A 14,861-nucleotide genomic window follows, 5' to 3' on the forward strand; every position below is an offset into this window, starting at 1 on the left:
GGGCTGAGAGATGCCACCTCCCAGCTCTGGGTCCCTGCAGGAAGTGTTGGCAAGCACAGGGCCGGTCCTCCAAAGGCCCAGGTGCAGGGAGCCCAGGCCAAGCAGCCTGTGGAAGAAGCCACTTGCCGTGCCACCCCGGGAACACGACTGCAGGCCCCGGCCCTTCCCACCTCCTCCTCCTCCTCCTCCTCCTCCTCCCCCCCCGGCCCCCCCCCACAGGGCACAGGGCTCAGAGACACCTCAGACTCTTGCTACCCAAAGTGCAAAGGGCATCAGTTGCTCCTCCACCCCCCCCCCCCGCCCAGCAGACCACGTTGTCCAGCCAGCCCCCGGGCCTCCCTGGGGTGCCCAGCACAAAAGTGCAGACACCCACCGGACCCTCAATCTCAGTTTTCGGATGTTTTTGCCACTCTAAGGACCCGCAGGCCAGCTGGGCCTTCGGGCAGGACAGAGAGCCCCGGAATCCGACGTGGAGAGCTGCGTGTACGTCCCCATCAGGAGGCGGTCCCCACCTCCGCGGCTCTCCCCTTGCGGGGAGCGGCAGCCCAGCCGGCAGCCGCAGGGCCTCAGGGAAGACACCAGGCTGGGCCCCCGCGGCACAGCGGGGGCACGTCCCCCGCACTCACGCGACTTAGGGACGGCTGCTGGAGACTGCTGCGGCCACCCTGCTGCCGGGTTTCTGGAGGGCTTCCTGGAAGCAGCGTCCACACCAAGCCCTTGGAAGGCCCAGGCGACGGAGGAGCCGGTCAGGCAGGGGCCGAGGACGGTGAGAGGCCGGGCGGGCGGGAAGGAGCATGTCAGGCAGGGGCAGAGGACGGTGACAGGCCGGGCGGGGAGGAGCCGGTCAGGCGGGGGCCCAGGACAGTGATGGGCCTGGCCGGGGAGGAGTGCGTCAGGCAGGGGCAGAGGAGACGTCAGGCAGGGGCAGAGGAGACGGGGGCTGGGTAAGGGTTAGGGTGACAGTTAGGGCACAATTCACAATCGCAAAGACGTGGAAGCGACCCGAGTGCCCATCCATCCAGGAGTGCATGAATAAAATGTGGCGCGTGGACACCACGGAGTGCCATTCGGCTGTGAGGAGCAGCGGTGAGAGGGCGCCTCTCGTGTTCTCCTGGCCAGAGCTGGAACCCGTTCCAGTAAGCCAGGTATCCCAAGAATGGACACACGAGCACCACGTGAGCGCGCTCACCAGCAAATTGGTACGAACGGATGGACGCCTAAGTGGACAGAGAGGAGTCACCTTCATCGGGTGGGTGTCGGGCGGGTGGGGGGAGGGGAGGGGCATACACATCCATTAGGCATGGGGTGGGTGCGCACCGACTGGGGGATGGGCGCACTTGAAGCTCTGACCCGAGGGGGGAGGCTTGGAGAGGGCAAGGCACCCGACCTTAACATTGGTACCCCCACAATACGCTGGAACAACATGAGAGGTATATGAATAAGAACACAGGGGGGGCCGGGCGCGGTAGCTCACGCCTGTAATCCTAGCTCTCTGGGAGGCCGAGGCGGGCGGATTGCTCCAGGTCAGGAGTTCGAAACCAGCCTGAGCAAGAGCGAGACCCCGTCTCTACTAAAAATAGAAAGAAATTAATTGGCCAACTAATATATATAGAAAAACAGAGCCGGGCGTGGTGGTGCATGCCTGTAGTCCCAACTACTCGGGAGGCTGAGGCAGCAGGATTGCTTGAGCCCGGAGATTGAGGTTGCTGTGAGCTAGGCTGACGCCATGGCACTCACTCTAGCCTGGGCAGCAAAACGAGACTCTGTCTCAAAAAAAAAAAAAAAAAGAACACAGGGGGGAGGGGGGCACGGGCAACACATGTCACCTGAATACTTGTACTCCCATCATCTGCTTGAAGAGAGAGAGAAAAGAAAATGCAATCCTAGAGGTAAGAGACACTTTTTAAAAATAATGAATCCGAAGAGAAAAGTAAAAGGAGGCCTGTGGAGCAGGTCTGGGTGTGACTCCGGATCCCCCAACATCAGGTGCCACCACCAAAGATTCCTGCGTGTAGCCCATAGAACCCCAAAAGCAACGGGACGAGTTCTGGTCACATACTCCCTCAAAATGACATCCTGGCCTTCTTCTGGAACTCCCTCCCCTCTCAGACTCTCAAGGTTTCCTCCAGCGTGTCGGTTCCCACAGAGCAGACCTTTGGTCTGAGACCTGACAGTCCAGATGCCACGCATGCTGCCGCGTGGCGGCGGTGTCGCGGCTTGGGACAAGAGGAGGCCCCACGGTGCGGGCTGGGGCGCCAGGCACCGCGGGCGGGCGCTGAGGGTGGGGGTGACCCCCACCCCGGGCCGCCGCCGCGCTCCCAGAAAGGGGACAGAACAAGAGGCAAAAAAAAAAAAAAAAAAAAGCAGCAGCCTGTGGCACCCGGTATTCCCAGGCGGTCTCCCATCCAAGTACTAACCGGGCCCGACCCTGCTTAGCTTCCGAGACCAGACGAGATCGGGGGCGTTCAGGGTGGTGTGGCCCTAGACGGCGGCGGAGGGCGCCCCTGCCCCGCTCAAGAAGCCGAGCCTCTCTGGGCTTCCCCGCCGCCGCCGCCTCCCGCCCCAGGCCCCGCGCCGGGCCGGGCCGGGCCGGTTGAGTTCGCCGGCCGGGTCCCGCGGGCTCCCAGGGACGGGGGTGATGGGCGGGGCGGGGCGGGGCGGGGGGCTGTCTCTGTATACACACACACACACACTCACACTCACTCACACTCACACAAGATGCGCCTCCACGGCTGGACTCGCCAAGGTGGAGCCCTCCCAGCCCCCCTCGTCTCCTCGCCCGGCCTCCTTCACCTACCCGCTGCCCACCCCCAGCGCGTCGCTGCCTGCCGCTGACTGCGCACGCGCGGGACGCTCGCCCTTTGACCCCAGCCAGGGGCCGCCCTCCCCCACAACCCCTTTCAGCTGCGCCCCCCCCCTCGCCCTGTGGGTGGGCTGCCGCCTATTCCCCCGGGCCAGGGCTGGGGCACAGCCAGTGTCTGGGGCGTCTCTCTCTGGGGATGTGTCCCATGGGTGGGGTGGGGTGGCGTGGTTTGGGGGGCGCTGAAGAAATCAGTCCCCTCCATCTCCTACCTCTGGAAAACGCCCAAGCCCGTGGAGAACTGCCGGCACCGCTTCGTGGGGGCCGGGACCCTCCTCCGTGTCCTCCTGTGGCCCAGTCCAAGGGGCCTGGGCCTGGCCGGGGCTGCATTGGACCCCGACCACCCTGGCGTGTGGACTCGCTAAAAATCGGCCATTAGATATTGGATTCCAGCTTCCTGGAGGTCATTTCACTAATGAGTGCACCGGAAAGAGTTTCCTAATCCATCTGTGAGGGTGGCAACTGAAAGAGAATTTGAAAGCTGACAGAATAGGCGAGGGAAGGCATAGGAGATTTCCACACCCAGCAAGGAAGACTTTCCCGAAATGGAAGAAAGAAACGAGCAAACAGAGACACCGGTAGCCCGCCCGGAAAAGAGTCTGCCCCTTAGAGAAAGCACCCTGACCAGGTTCACCCGTGGGTGGGTGGCGAGCTAGCGGCATTCAGAAGAGCGAGGCCCGCAGTCTGTGCGGAAGACACCTGCGCTCGGGTGTGTGTGGCGGCGCGATTCACAAGCAGCTCTAGACGTTAAACCAAGGAGAAGCCAGGGAGTTCCCAACGCCCCAGGTGTCCTCAGCCCACGACTGGCTGCTGTGGGAATGCGAAGCCCGGCTCCTGGTCTCAGAGCGGGGTTCCCAGGAGGATCAGGCTGAAGCTGGGACTCGGCCTCAAAGTGTCCCCTCGCATGGCCACCCCCTTCCCCTTCCTGCTCCTCTACGCCTGGTGCCCCTCCATCCAGGGGCCAGACCTTAAAGAGTCACCGCAAGAGAATCCTGGTCCCAAAGGAGCCTTCTGGGGGACCGGTGCTGAGAGAGGTTGTGGGCATGGCCCGCTGGGGCTCTGCCCGACCCAGGGCTGAGAGATGCCACCTCCCAGCTCTGGGTCCCTGCAGGAAGTGTTGGCAAGCACAGGGCCGGTCCTCCAAAGGCCCAGGTGCAGGGAGCCCAGGCCAAGCAGCCTGTGGAAGAAGCCACTTGCCGTGCCACCCCGGGAACACGACTGCAGGCCCCGGCCCTTCCCACCTCCTCCTCCTCCTCCTCCTCCTCCTCCTCCTCCCCCCCCGGCCCCCCCCCCACAGGGCACAGGGCTCAGAGACACCTCAGACTCTTGCTACCCAAAGTGCAAAGGGCATCAGTTGCTCCTCCAACCCCCCCCCCCGCCCAGCAGACCACGTTGTCCAGCCAGCCCCCGGGCCTCCCTGGGGTGCCCAGCACAAAAGTGCAGACACCCACCGGACCCTCAATCTCAGTTTTCGGATGTTTTTGCCACTCTAAGGACCCGCAGGCCAGCTGGGCCTTCGGGCAGGACAGAGAGCCCCGGAATCCGACGTGGAGAGCTGCGTGTACGTCCCCATCAGGAGGCGGTCCCCACCTCCGCGGCTCTCCCCTTGCGGGGAGCGGCAGCCCAGCCGGCAGCCGCAGGGCCTCAGGGAAGACACCAGGCTGGGCCCCCGCGGCACAGCGGGGGCACGTCCCCCGCACTCACGCGACTTAGGGACGGCTGCTGGAGACTGCTGCGGCCACCCTGCTGCCGGGTTTCTGGAGGGCTTCCTGGAAGCAGCGTCCACACCAAGCCCTTGGAAGGCCCAGGCGACGGAGGAGCCGGTCAGGCAGGGGCCGAGGACGGTGAGAGGCCGGGCGGGCGGGAAGGAGCATGTCAGGCAGGGGCAGAGGACGGTGACAGGCCGGGCGGGGAGGAGCCGGTCAGGCGGGGGCCCAGGACAGTGACGGGCCTGGCCGGGGAGGAGTGCGTCAGGCAGGGGCAGAGGAGACGGGGGCTGGGTAAGGGTTAGGGTGACAGTTAGGGCACAATTCACAATCGCAAAGACGTGGAAGCGACCCGAGTGCCCATCCATCCAGGAGTGCATGAATAAAATGTGGCGCGTGGACACCACGGAGTGCCATTCGGCTGTGAGGAGCAGCGGTGAGAGGGCGCCTCTCGTGTTCTCCTGGCCAGAGCTGGAACCCGTTCCAGTAAGCCAGGTATCCCAAGAATGGACACACGAGCACCACGTGAGCGCGCTCACCAGCAAATTGGTACGAACGGATGGACGCCTAAGTGGACAGAGAGGAGTCACCTTCATCGGGTGGGTGTCGGGCGGGTGGGGGGAGGGGAGGGGCATACACATCCATTAGGCATGGGGTGGGTGCGCACCGACTGGGGGATGGGCGCACTTGAAGCTCTGACCCGAGGGGGGAGGCTTGGAGAGGGCAAGGCACCCGACCTTAACATTGGTACCCCCACAATACGCTGGAACAACATGAGAGGTATATGAATAAGAACACAGGGGGGGCCGGGCGCGGTAGCTCACGCCTGTAATCCTAGCTCTCTGGGAGGCCGAGGCGGGCGGATTGCTCCAGGTCAGGAGTTCGAAACCAGCCTGAGCAAGAGCGAGACCCCGTCTCTACTAAAAATAGAAAGAAATTAATTGGCCAACTAATATATATAGAAAAACAGAGCCGGGCGTGGTGGTGCATGCCTGTAGTCCCAACTACTCGGGAGGCTGAGGCAGCAGGATTGCTTGAGCCCGGAGATTGAGGTTGCTGTGAGCTAGGCTGACGCCATGGCACTCACTCTAGCCTGGGCAGCAAAACGAGACTCTGTCTCAAAAAAAAAAAAAAAAGAACACAGGGGGGAGGGGGGCACGGGCAACACATGTCACCTGAATACTTGTACTCCCATCATCTGCTTGAAGAGAGAGAGAAAAGAAAATGCAATCCTAGAGGTAAGAGACACTTTTTAAAAATAATGAATCCGAAGAGAAAAGTAAAAGGAGGCCTGTGGAGCAGGTCTGGGTGTGACTCCGGATCCCCCAACATCAGGTGCCACCACCAAAGATTCCTGCGTGTAGCCCATAGAACCCCAAAAGCAACGGGACGAGTTCTGGTCACATACTCCCTCAAAATGACATCCTGGCCTTCTTCTGGAACTCCCTCCCCTCTCAGACTCTCAAGGTTTCCTCCAGCGTGTCGGTTCCCACAGAGCAGACCTTTGGTCTGAGACCTGACAGTCCAGATGCCACGCATGCTGCCGCGTGGCGGCGGTGTCGCGGCTTGGGACAAGAGGAGGCCCCACGGTGCGGGCTGGGGCGCCAGGCACCGCGGGCGGGCGCTGAGGGTGGGGGTGACCCCCACCCCGGGCCGCCGCCGCGCTCCCAGAAAGGGGACAGAACAAGAGGCAAAAAAAAAAAAAAAAAAAAGCAGCAGCCTGTGGCACCCGGTATTCCCAGGCGGTCTCCCATCCAAGTACTAACCGGGCCCGACCCTGCTTAGCTTCCGAGACCAGACGAGATCGGGGGCGTTCAGGGTGGTGTGGCCCTAGACGGCGGCGGAGGGCGCCCCTGCCCCGCTCAAGAAGCCGAGCCTCTCTGGGCTTCCCCGCCGCCGCCTCCCGCCCCAGGCCCCGCGCCGGGCCGGGCCGGGCCGGTTGAGTTCGCCGGCCGGGTCCCGCGGGCTCCCAGGGACGGGGGTGATGGGCGGGGCGGGGCGGGGCGGGGGGCTGTCTCTGTATACACACACACACACACACTCACACTCACTCACACTCACACAAGATGCGCCTCCACGGCTGGACTCGCCAAGGTGGAGCCCTCCCAGCCCCCCTCGTCTCCTCGCCCGGCCTCCTTCACCTACCCGCTGCCCACCCCCAGCGCGTCGCTGCCTGCCGCTGACTGCGCACGCGCGGGACGCTCGCCCTTTGACCCCAGCCAGGGGCCGCCCTCCCCCACAACCCCTTTCAGCTGCGCCCCCCCCCTCGCCCTGTGGGTGGGCTGCCGCCTATTCCCCCGGGCCAGGGCTGGGGCACAGCCAGTGTCTGGGGCGTCTCTCTCTGGGGATGTGTCCCATGGGTGGGGTGGGGTGGCGTGGTTTGGGGGGCGCTGAAGAAATCAGTCCCCTCCATCTCCTACCTCTGGAAAACGCCCAAGCCCGTGGAGAACTGCCGGCACCGCTTCGTGGGGGCCGGGACCCTCCTCCGTGTCCTCCTGTGGCCCAGTCCAAGGGGCCTGGGCCTGGCCGGGGCTGCATTGGACCCCGACCACCCTGGCGTGTGGACTCGCTAAAAATCGGCCATTAGATATTGGATTCCAGCTTCCTGGAGGTCATTTCACTAATGAGTGCACCGCAAAGAGTTTCCTAATCCATCTGTGAGGGTGGCAACTGAAAGAGAATTTGAAAGCTGACAGAATAGGCGAGGGAAGGCATAGGAGATTTCCACACCCAGCAAGGAAGACTTTCCCGAAATGGAAGAAAGAAACGAGCAAACAGAGACACCGGTAGCCCGCCCGGAAAAGAGTCTGCCCCTTAGAGAAAGCACCCTGACCAGGTTCACCCGTGGGTGGGTGGCGAGCTAGCGGCATTCAGAAGAGCGAGGCCCGCAGTCTGTGCGGAAGACACCTGCGCTCGGGTGTGTGTGGCGGCGCGATTCACAAGCAGCTCTAGACGTTAAACCAAGGAGAAGCCAGGGAGTTCCCAACGCCCCAGGTGTCCTCAGCCCACGACTGGCTGCTGTGGGAATGCGAAGCCCGGCTCCTGGTCTCAGAGCGGGGTTCCCAGGAGGATCAGGCTGAAGCTGGGACTCGGCCTCAAAGTGTCCCCTCGCATGGCCACCCCCTTCCCCTTCCTGCTCCTCTACGCCTGGTGCCCCTCCATCCAGGGGCCAGACCTTAAAGAGTCACCGCAAGAGAATCCTGGTCCCAAAGGAGCCTTCTGGGGGACCGGTGCTGAGAGAGGTTGTGGGCATGGCCCGCTGGGGCTCTGCCCGACCCAGGGCTGAGAGATGCCACCTCCCAGCTCTGGGTCCCTGCAGGAAGTGTTGGCAAGCACAGGGCCGGTCCTCCAAAGGCCCAGGTGCAGGGAGCCCAGGCCAAGCAGCCTGTGGAAGAAGCCACTTGCCGTGCCACCCCGGGAACACGACTGCAGGCCCCGGCCCTTCCCACCTCCTCCTCCTCCTCCTCCTCCTCCTCCCCCCCCGGCCCCCCCCCCACAGGGCACAGGGCTCAGAGACACCTCAGACTCTTGCTACCCAAAGTGCAAAGGGCATCAGTTGCTCCTCCAACCCCCCCCCCCCCGCCCAGCAGACCACGTTGTCCAGCCAGCCCCCGGGCCTCCCTGGGGTGCCCAGCACAAAAGTGCAGACACCCACCGGACCCTCAATCTCAGTTTTCGGATGTTTTTGCCACTCTAAGGACCCGCAGGCCAGCTGGGCCTTCGGGCAGGACAGAGAGCCCCGGAATCCGACGTGGAGAGCTGCGTGTACGTCCCCATCAGGAGGCGGTCCCCACCTCCGCGGCTCTCCCCTTGCGGGGAGCGGCAGCCCAGCCGGCAGCCGCAGGGCCTCAGGGAAGACACCAGGCTGGGCCCCCGCGGCACAGCGGGGGCACGTCCCCCGCACTCACGCGACTTAGGGACGGCTGCTGGAGACTGCTGCGGCCACCCTGCTGCCGGGTTTCTGGAGGGCTTCCTGGAAGCAGCGTCCACACCAAGCCCTTGGAAGGCCCAGGCGACGGAGGAGCCGGTCAGGCAGGGGCCGAGGACGGTGAGAGGCCGGGCGGGCGGGAAGGAGCATGTCAGGCAGGGGCAGAGGACGGTGACAGGCCGGGCGGGGAGGAGCCGGTCAGGCGGGGGCCCAGGACAGTGACGGGCCTGGCCGGGGAGGAGTGCGTCAGGCAGGGGCAGAGGAGACGGGGGCTGGGTAAGGGTTAGGGTGACAGTTAGGGCACAATTCACAATCGCAAAGACGTGGAAGCGACCCGAGTGCCCATCCATCCAGGAGTGCATGAATAAAATGTGGCGCGTGGACACCACGGAGTGCCATTCGGCTGTGAGGAGCAGCGGTGAGAGGGCGCCTCTCGTGTTCTCCTGGCCAGAGCTGGAACCCGTTCCAGTAAGCCAGGTATCCCAAGAATGGACACACGAGCACCACGTGAGCGCGCTCACCAGCAAATTGGTACGAACGGATGGACGCCTAAGTGGACAGAGAGGAGTCACCTTCATCGGGTGGGTGTCGGGCGGGTGGGGGGAGGGGAGGGGCATACACATCCATTAGGCATGGGGTGGGTGCGCACCGACTGGGGGATGGGCGCACTTGAAGCTCTGACCCGAGGGGGGAGGCTTGGAGAGGGCAAGGCACCCGACCTTAACATTGGTACCCCCACAATACGCTGGAACAACATGAGAGGTATATGAATAAGAACACAGGGGGGGCCGGGCGCGGTAGCTCACGCCTGTAATCCTAGCTCTCTGGGAGGCCGAGGCGGGCGGATTGCTCCAGGTCAGGAGTTCGAAACCAGCCTGAGCAAGAGCGAGACCCCGTCTCTACTAAAAATAGAAAGAAATTAATTGGCCAACTAATATATATAGAAAAACAGAGCCGGGCGTGGTGGTGCATGCCTGTAGTCCCAACTACTCGGGAGGCTGAGGCAGCAGGATTGCTTGAGCCCGGAGATTGAGGTTGCTGTGAGCTAGGCTGACGCCATGGCACTCACTCTAGCCTGGGCAGCAAAACGAGACTCTGTCTCAAAAAAAAAAAAAAAAGAACACAGGGGGGAGGGGGGCACGGGCAACACATGTCACCTGAATACTTGTACTCCCATCATCTGCTTGAAGAGAGAGAGAAAAGAAAATGCAATCCTAGAGGTAAGAGACACTTTTTAAAAATAATGAATCCGAAGAGAAAAGTAAAAGGAGGCCTGTGGAGCAGGTCTGGGTGTGACTCCGGATCCCCCAACATCAGGTGCCACCACCAAAGATTCCTGCGTGTAGCCCATAGAACCCCAAAAGCAACGGGACGAGTTCTGGTCACATACTCCCTCAAAATGACATCCTGGCCTTCTTCTGGAACTCCCTCCCCTCTCAGACTCTCAAGGTTTCCTCCAGCGTGTCGGTTCCCACAGAGCAGACCTTTGGTCTGAGACCTGACAGTCCAGATGCCACGCATGCTGCCGCGTGGCGGCGGTGTCGCGGCTTGGGACAAGAGGAGGCCCCACGGTGCGGGCTGGGGCGCCAGGCACCGCGGGCGGGCGCTGAGGGTGGGGGTGACCCCCACCCCGGGCCGCCGCCGCGCTCCCAGAAAGGGGACAGAACAAGAGGCAAAAAAAAAAAAAAAAAAAAGCAGCAGCCTGTGGCACCCGGTATTCCCAGGCGGTCTCCCATCCAAGTACTAACCGGGCCCGACCCTGCTTAGCTTCCGAGACCAGACGAGATCGGGGGCGTTCAGGGTGGTGTGGCCCTAGACGGCGGCGGAGGGCGCCCCTGCCCTGCTCAAGAAGCCGAGCCTCTCTGGGCTTCCCCGCCGCCGCCGCCTCCCGCCCCAGGCCCCGCGCCGGGCCGGGCCGGGCCGGTTGAGTTCGCCGGCCGGGTCCCGCGGGCTCCCAGGGACGGGGGTGATGGGCGGGGCGGGGCGGGGCGGGGGGCTGTCTCTGTATACACACACACACACACACTCACACTCACTCACACTCACACAAGATGCGCCTCCACGGCTGGACTCGCCAAGGTGGAGCCCTCCCAGCCCCCCTCGTCTCCTCGCCCGGCCTCCTTCACCTACCCGCTGCCCACCCCCAGCGCGTCGCTGCCTGCCGCTGACTGCGCACGCGCGGGACGCTCGCCCTTTGACCCCAGCCAGGGGCCGCCCTCCCCCACAACCCCTTTCAGCTGCGCCCCCCCCCTCGCCCTGTGGGTGGGCTGCCGCCTATTCCCCCGGGCCAGGGCTGGGGCACAGCCAGTGTCTGGGGCGTCTCTCTCTGGGGATGTGTCCCATGGGTGGGGTGGGGTGGCGTGGTTTGGGGGGCGCTGAAGAAATCAGTCCCCTCCATCTCCTACCTCTGGAAAACGCCCAAGCCCGTGGAGAACTGCCGGCACCGCTTCGTGGGGGCCGGGACCCTCCTCCGTGTCCTCCTGTGGCCCAGTCCAAGGGGCCTGGGCCTGGCCGGGGCTGCATTGGACCCCGACCACCCTGGCGTGTGGACTCGCTAAAAATCGGCCATTAGATATTGGATTCCAGCTTCCTGGAGGTCATTTCACTAATGAGTGCACCGGAAAGAGTTTCCTAATCCATCTGTGAGGGTGGCAACTGAAAGAGAATTTGAAAGCTGACAGAATAGGCGAGGGAAGGCATAGGAGATTTCCACACCCAGCAAGGAAGACTTTCCCGAAATGGAAGAAAGAAACGAGCAAACAGAGACACCGGTAGCCCGCCCGGAAAAGAGTCTGCCCCTTAGAGAAAGCACCCTGACCAGGTTCACCCGTGGGTGGGTGGCGAGCTAGCGGCATTCAGAAGAGCGAGGCCCGCAGTCTGTGCGGAAGACACCTGCGCTCGGGTGTGTGTGGCGGCGCGATTCACAAGCAGCTCTAGACGTTAAACCAAGGAGAAGCCAGGGAGTTCCCAACGCCCCAGGTGTCCTCAGCCCACGACTGGCTGCTGTGGGAATGCGAAGCCCGGCTCCTGGTCTCAGAGCGGGGTTCCCAGGAGGATCAGGCTGAAGCTGGGACTCGGCCTCAAAGTGTCCCCTCGCATGGCCACCCCCTTCCCCTTCCTGCTCCTCTACGCCTGGTGCCCCTCCATCCAGGGGCCAGACCTTAAAGAGTCACCGCAAGAGAATCCTGGTCCCAAAGGAGCCTTCTGGGGGACCGGTGCTGAGAGAGGTTGTGGGCATGGCCCGCTGGGGCTCTGCCCGACCCAGGGCTGAGAGATGCCACCTCCCAGCTCTGGGTCCCTGCAGGAAGTGTTGGCAAGCACAGGGCCGGTCCTCCAAAGGCCCAGGTGCAGGGAGCCCAGGCCAAGCAGCCTGTGGAAGAAGCCACTTGCCGTGCCACCCCGGGAACACGACTGCAGGCCCCGGCCCTTCCCACCTCCTCCTCCTCCTCCTCCTCCTCCTCCTCCTCCCCCCCCGGCCCCCCCCCACAGGGCACAGGGCTCAGAGACACCTCAGACTCTTGCTACCCAAAGTGCAAAGGGCATCAGTTGCTCCTCCAACCCCCCCCCCCGCCCAGCAGACCACGTTGTCCAGCCAGCCCCCGGGCCTCCCTGGGGTGCCCAGCACAAAAGTGCAGACACCCACCGGACCCTCAATCTCAGTTTTCGGATGTTTTTGCCACTCTAAGGACCCGCAGGCCAGCTGGGCCTTCGGGCAGGACAGAGAGCCCCGGAATCCGACGTGGAGAGCTGCGTGTACGTCCCCATCAGGAGGCGGTCCCCACCTCCGCGGCTCTCCCCTTGCGGGGAGCGGCAGCCCAGCCGGCAGCCGCAGGGCCTCAGGGAAGACACCAGGCTGGGCCCCCGCGGCACAGCGGGGGCACGTCCCCCGCACTCACGCGACTTAGGGACGGCTGCTGGAGACTGCTGCGGCCACCCTGCTGCCGGGTTTCTGGAGGGCTTCCTGGAAGCAGCGTCCACACCAAGCCCTTGGAAGGCCCAGGCGACGGAGGAGCCGGTCAGGCAGGGGCCGAGGACGGTGAGAGGCCGGGCGGGCGGGAAGGAGCATGTCAGGCAGGGGCAGAGGACGGTGACAGGCCGGGCGGGGAGGAGCCGGTCAGGCGGGGGCCCAGGACAGTGACGGGCCTGGCCGGGGAGGAGTGCGTCAGGCAGGGGCAGAGGAGACGGGGGCTGGGTAAGGGTTAGGGTGACAGTTAGGGCACAATTCACAATCGCAAAGACGTGGAAGCGACCCGAGTGCCCATCCATCCAGGAGTGCATGAATAAAATGTGGCGCGTGGACACCACGGAGTGCCATTCGGCTGTGAGGAGCAGCGGTGAGAGGGCGCCTCTCGTGTTCTCCTGGCCAGAGCTGGAACCCGTTCCAGTAAGCCAGGTATCCCAAGAATGGACACACGAGCACCACGTGAGCGCGCTCACCAGCAAATTGGTACGAACGGATGGACGCCTAAGTGGACAGAGAGGAGTCACCTTCATCGGGTGGGTGTCGGGCGGGTGGGGGGAGGGGAGGGGCATACACATCCATTAGGCATGGGGTGGGTGCGCACCGACTGGGGGATGGGCGCACTTGAAGCTCTGACCCGAGGGGGGAGGCTTGGAGAGGGCAAGGCACCCGACCTTAACATTGGTACCCCCACAATACGCTGGAACAACATGAGAGGTATATGAATAAGAACACAGGGGGGGCCGGGCGCGGTAGCTCACGCCTGTAATCCTAGCTCTCTGGGAGGCCGAGGCGGGCGGATTGCTCCAGGTCAGGAGTTCGAAACCAGCCTGAGCAAGAGCGAGACCCCGTCTCTACTAAAAATAGAAAGAAATTAATTGGCCAACTAATATATATAGAAAAACAGAGCCGGGCGTGGTGGTGCATGCCTGTAGTCCCAACTACTCGGGAGGCTGAGGCAGCAGGATTGCTTGAGCCCGGAGATTGAGGTTGCTGTGAGCTAGGCTGACGCCATGGCACTCACTCTAGCCTGGGCAGCAAAACGAGACTCTGTCTCAAAAAAAAAAAAAAAAGAACACAGGGGGGAGGGGGGCACGGGCAACACATGTCACCTGAATACTTGTACTCCCATCATCTGCTTGAAGAGAGAGAGAAAAGAAAATGCAATCCTAGAGGTAAGAGACACTTTTTAAAAATAATGAATCCGAAGAGAAAAGTAAAAGGAGGCCTGTGGAGCAGGTCTGGGTGTGACTCCGGATCCCCCAACATCAGGTGCCACCACCAAAGATTCCTGCGTGTAGCCCATAGAACCCCAAAAGCAACGGGACGAGTTCTGGTCACATACTCCCTCAAAATGACATCCTGGCCTTCTTCTGGAACTCCCTCCCCTCTCAGACTCTCAAGGTTTCCTCCAGCGTGTCGGTTCCCACAGAGCAGACCTTTGGTCTGAGACCTGACAGTCCAGATGCCACGCATGCTGCCGCGTGGCGGCGGTGTCGCGGCTTGGGACAAGAGGAGGCCCCACGGTGCGGGCTGGGGCGCCAGGCACCGCGGGCGGGCGCTGAGGGTGGGGGTGACCCCCACCCCGGGCCGCCGCCGCGCTCCCAGAAAGGGGACAGAACAAGAGGCAAAAAAAAAAAAAAAAAAAAGCAGCAGCCTGTGGCACCCGGTATTCCCAGGCGGTCTCCCATCCAAGTACTAACCGGGCCCGACCCTGCTTAGCTTCCGAGACCAGACGAGATCGGGGGCGTTCAGGGTGGTGTGGCCCTAGACGGCGGCGGAGGGCGCCCCTGCCCCGCTCAAGAAGCCGAGCCTCTCTGGGCTTCCCCGCCGCCGCCGCCTCCCGCCCCAGGCCCCGCGCCGGGCCGGGCCGGGCCGGTTGAGTTCGCCGGCCGGGTCCCGCGGGCTCCCAGGGACGGGGGTGATGGGCGGGGCGGGGCGGGGCGGGGGGCTGTCTCTGTATACACACACACACACACACTCACACTCACTCACACTCACACAAGATGCGCCTCCACGGCTGGACTCGCCAAGGTGGAGCCCTCCCAGCCCCCCTCGTCTCCTCGCCCGGCCTCCTTCACCTACCCGCTGCCCACCCCCAGCGCGTCGCTGCCTGCCGCTGACTGCGCACGCGCGGGACGCTCGCCCTTTGACCCCAGCCAGGGGCCGCCCTCCCCCACAACCCCTTTCAGCTGCGCCCCCCCCCTCGCCCTGTGGGTGGGCTGCCGCCTATTCCCCCGGGCCAGGGCTGGGGCACAGCCAGTGTCTGGGGCGTCTCTCTCTGGGGATGTGTCCCATGGGTGGGGTGGGGTGGCGTGGTTTGGGGGGCGCTGAAGAAATCAGTCCCCTCCATCTCCTACCTCTGGAAAACGCCCAAGCCCGTGGAGAACTGCCGGCACCGCTTCG

General features: G+C 63.4%; 4 non-coding genes across 4 annotated transcripts; all 4 read right to left on the bottom strand.

The window, feature by feature from the left end:
- Positions 1 to 2,368: 2,368 nt before the first annotated feature.
- Positions 2,369 to 2,487, bottom strand: LOC142864161 (5S ribosomal RNA). Its single transcript, XR_012914746.1, has one exon. It is a non-coding gene; the product is annotated as a 5S ribosomal RNA (ribosomal RNA).
- A 3,796-nt stretch (positions 2,488 to 6,283) lies between these two features.
- LOC142864162 (5S ribosomal RNA) lies at positions 6,284 to 6,402 on the bottom strand. The gene has a single exon (XR_012914747.1). It is a non-coding gene; the product is annotated as a 5S ribosomal RNA (ribosomal RNA).
- A 3,791-nt stretch (positions 6,403 to 10,193) lies between these two features.
- LOC142864163 (5S ribosomal RNA) lies at positions 10,194 to 10,312 on the bottom strand. The gene has a single exon (XR_012914748.1). It is a non-coding gene; the product is annotated as a 5S ribosomal RNA (ribosomal RNA).
- Positions 10,313 to 14,109: 3,797 nt separating this feature from the next.
- LOC142864164 (5S ribosomal RNA) lies at positions 14,110 to 14,228 on the bottom strand. The gene has a single exon (XR_012914749.1). It is a non-coding gene; the product is annotated as a 5S ribosomal RNA (ribosomal RNA).
- Between the last annotated feature and the right edge of the window lie 633 nt (positions 14,229 to 14,861).

This window comes from Microcebus murinus, chromosome 24 (assembly GCF_040939455.1).
Source record: "Microcebus murinus isolate Inina chromosome 24, M.murinus_Inina_mat1.0, whole genome shotgun sequence".
Classification (NCBI taxonomy): Eukaryota; Metazoa; Chordata; class Mammalia; order Primates; family Cheirogaleidae; genus Microcebus; species Microcebus murinus.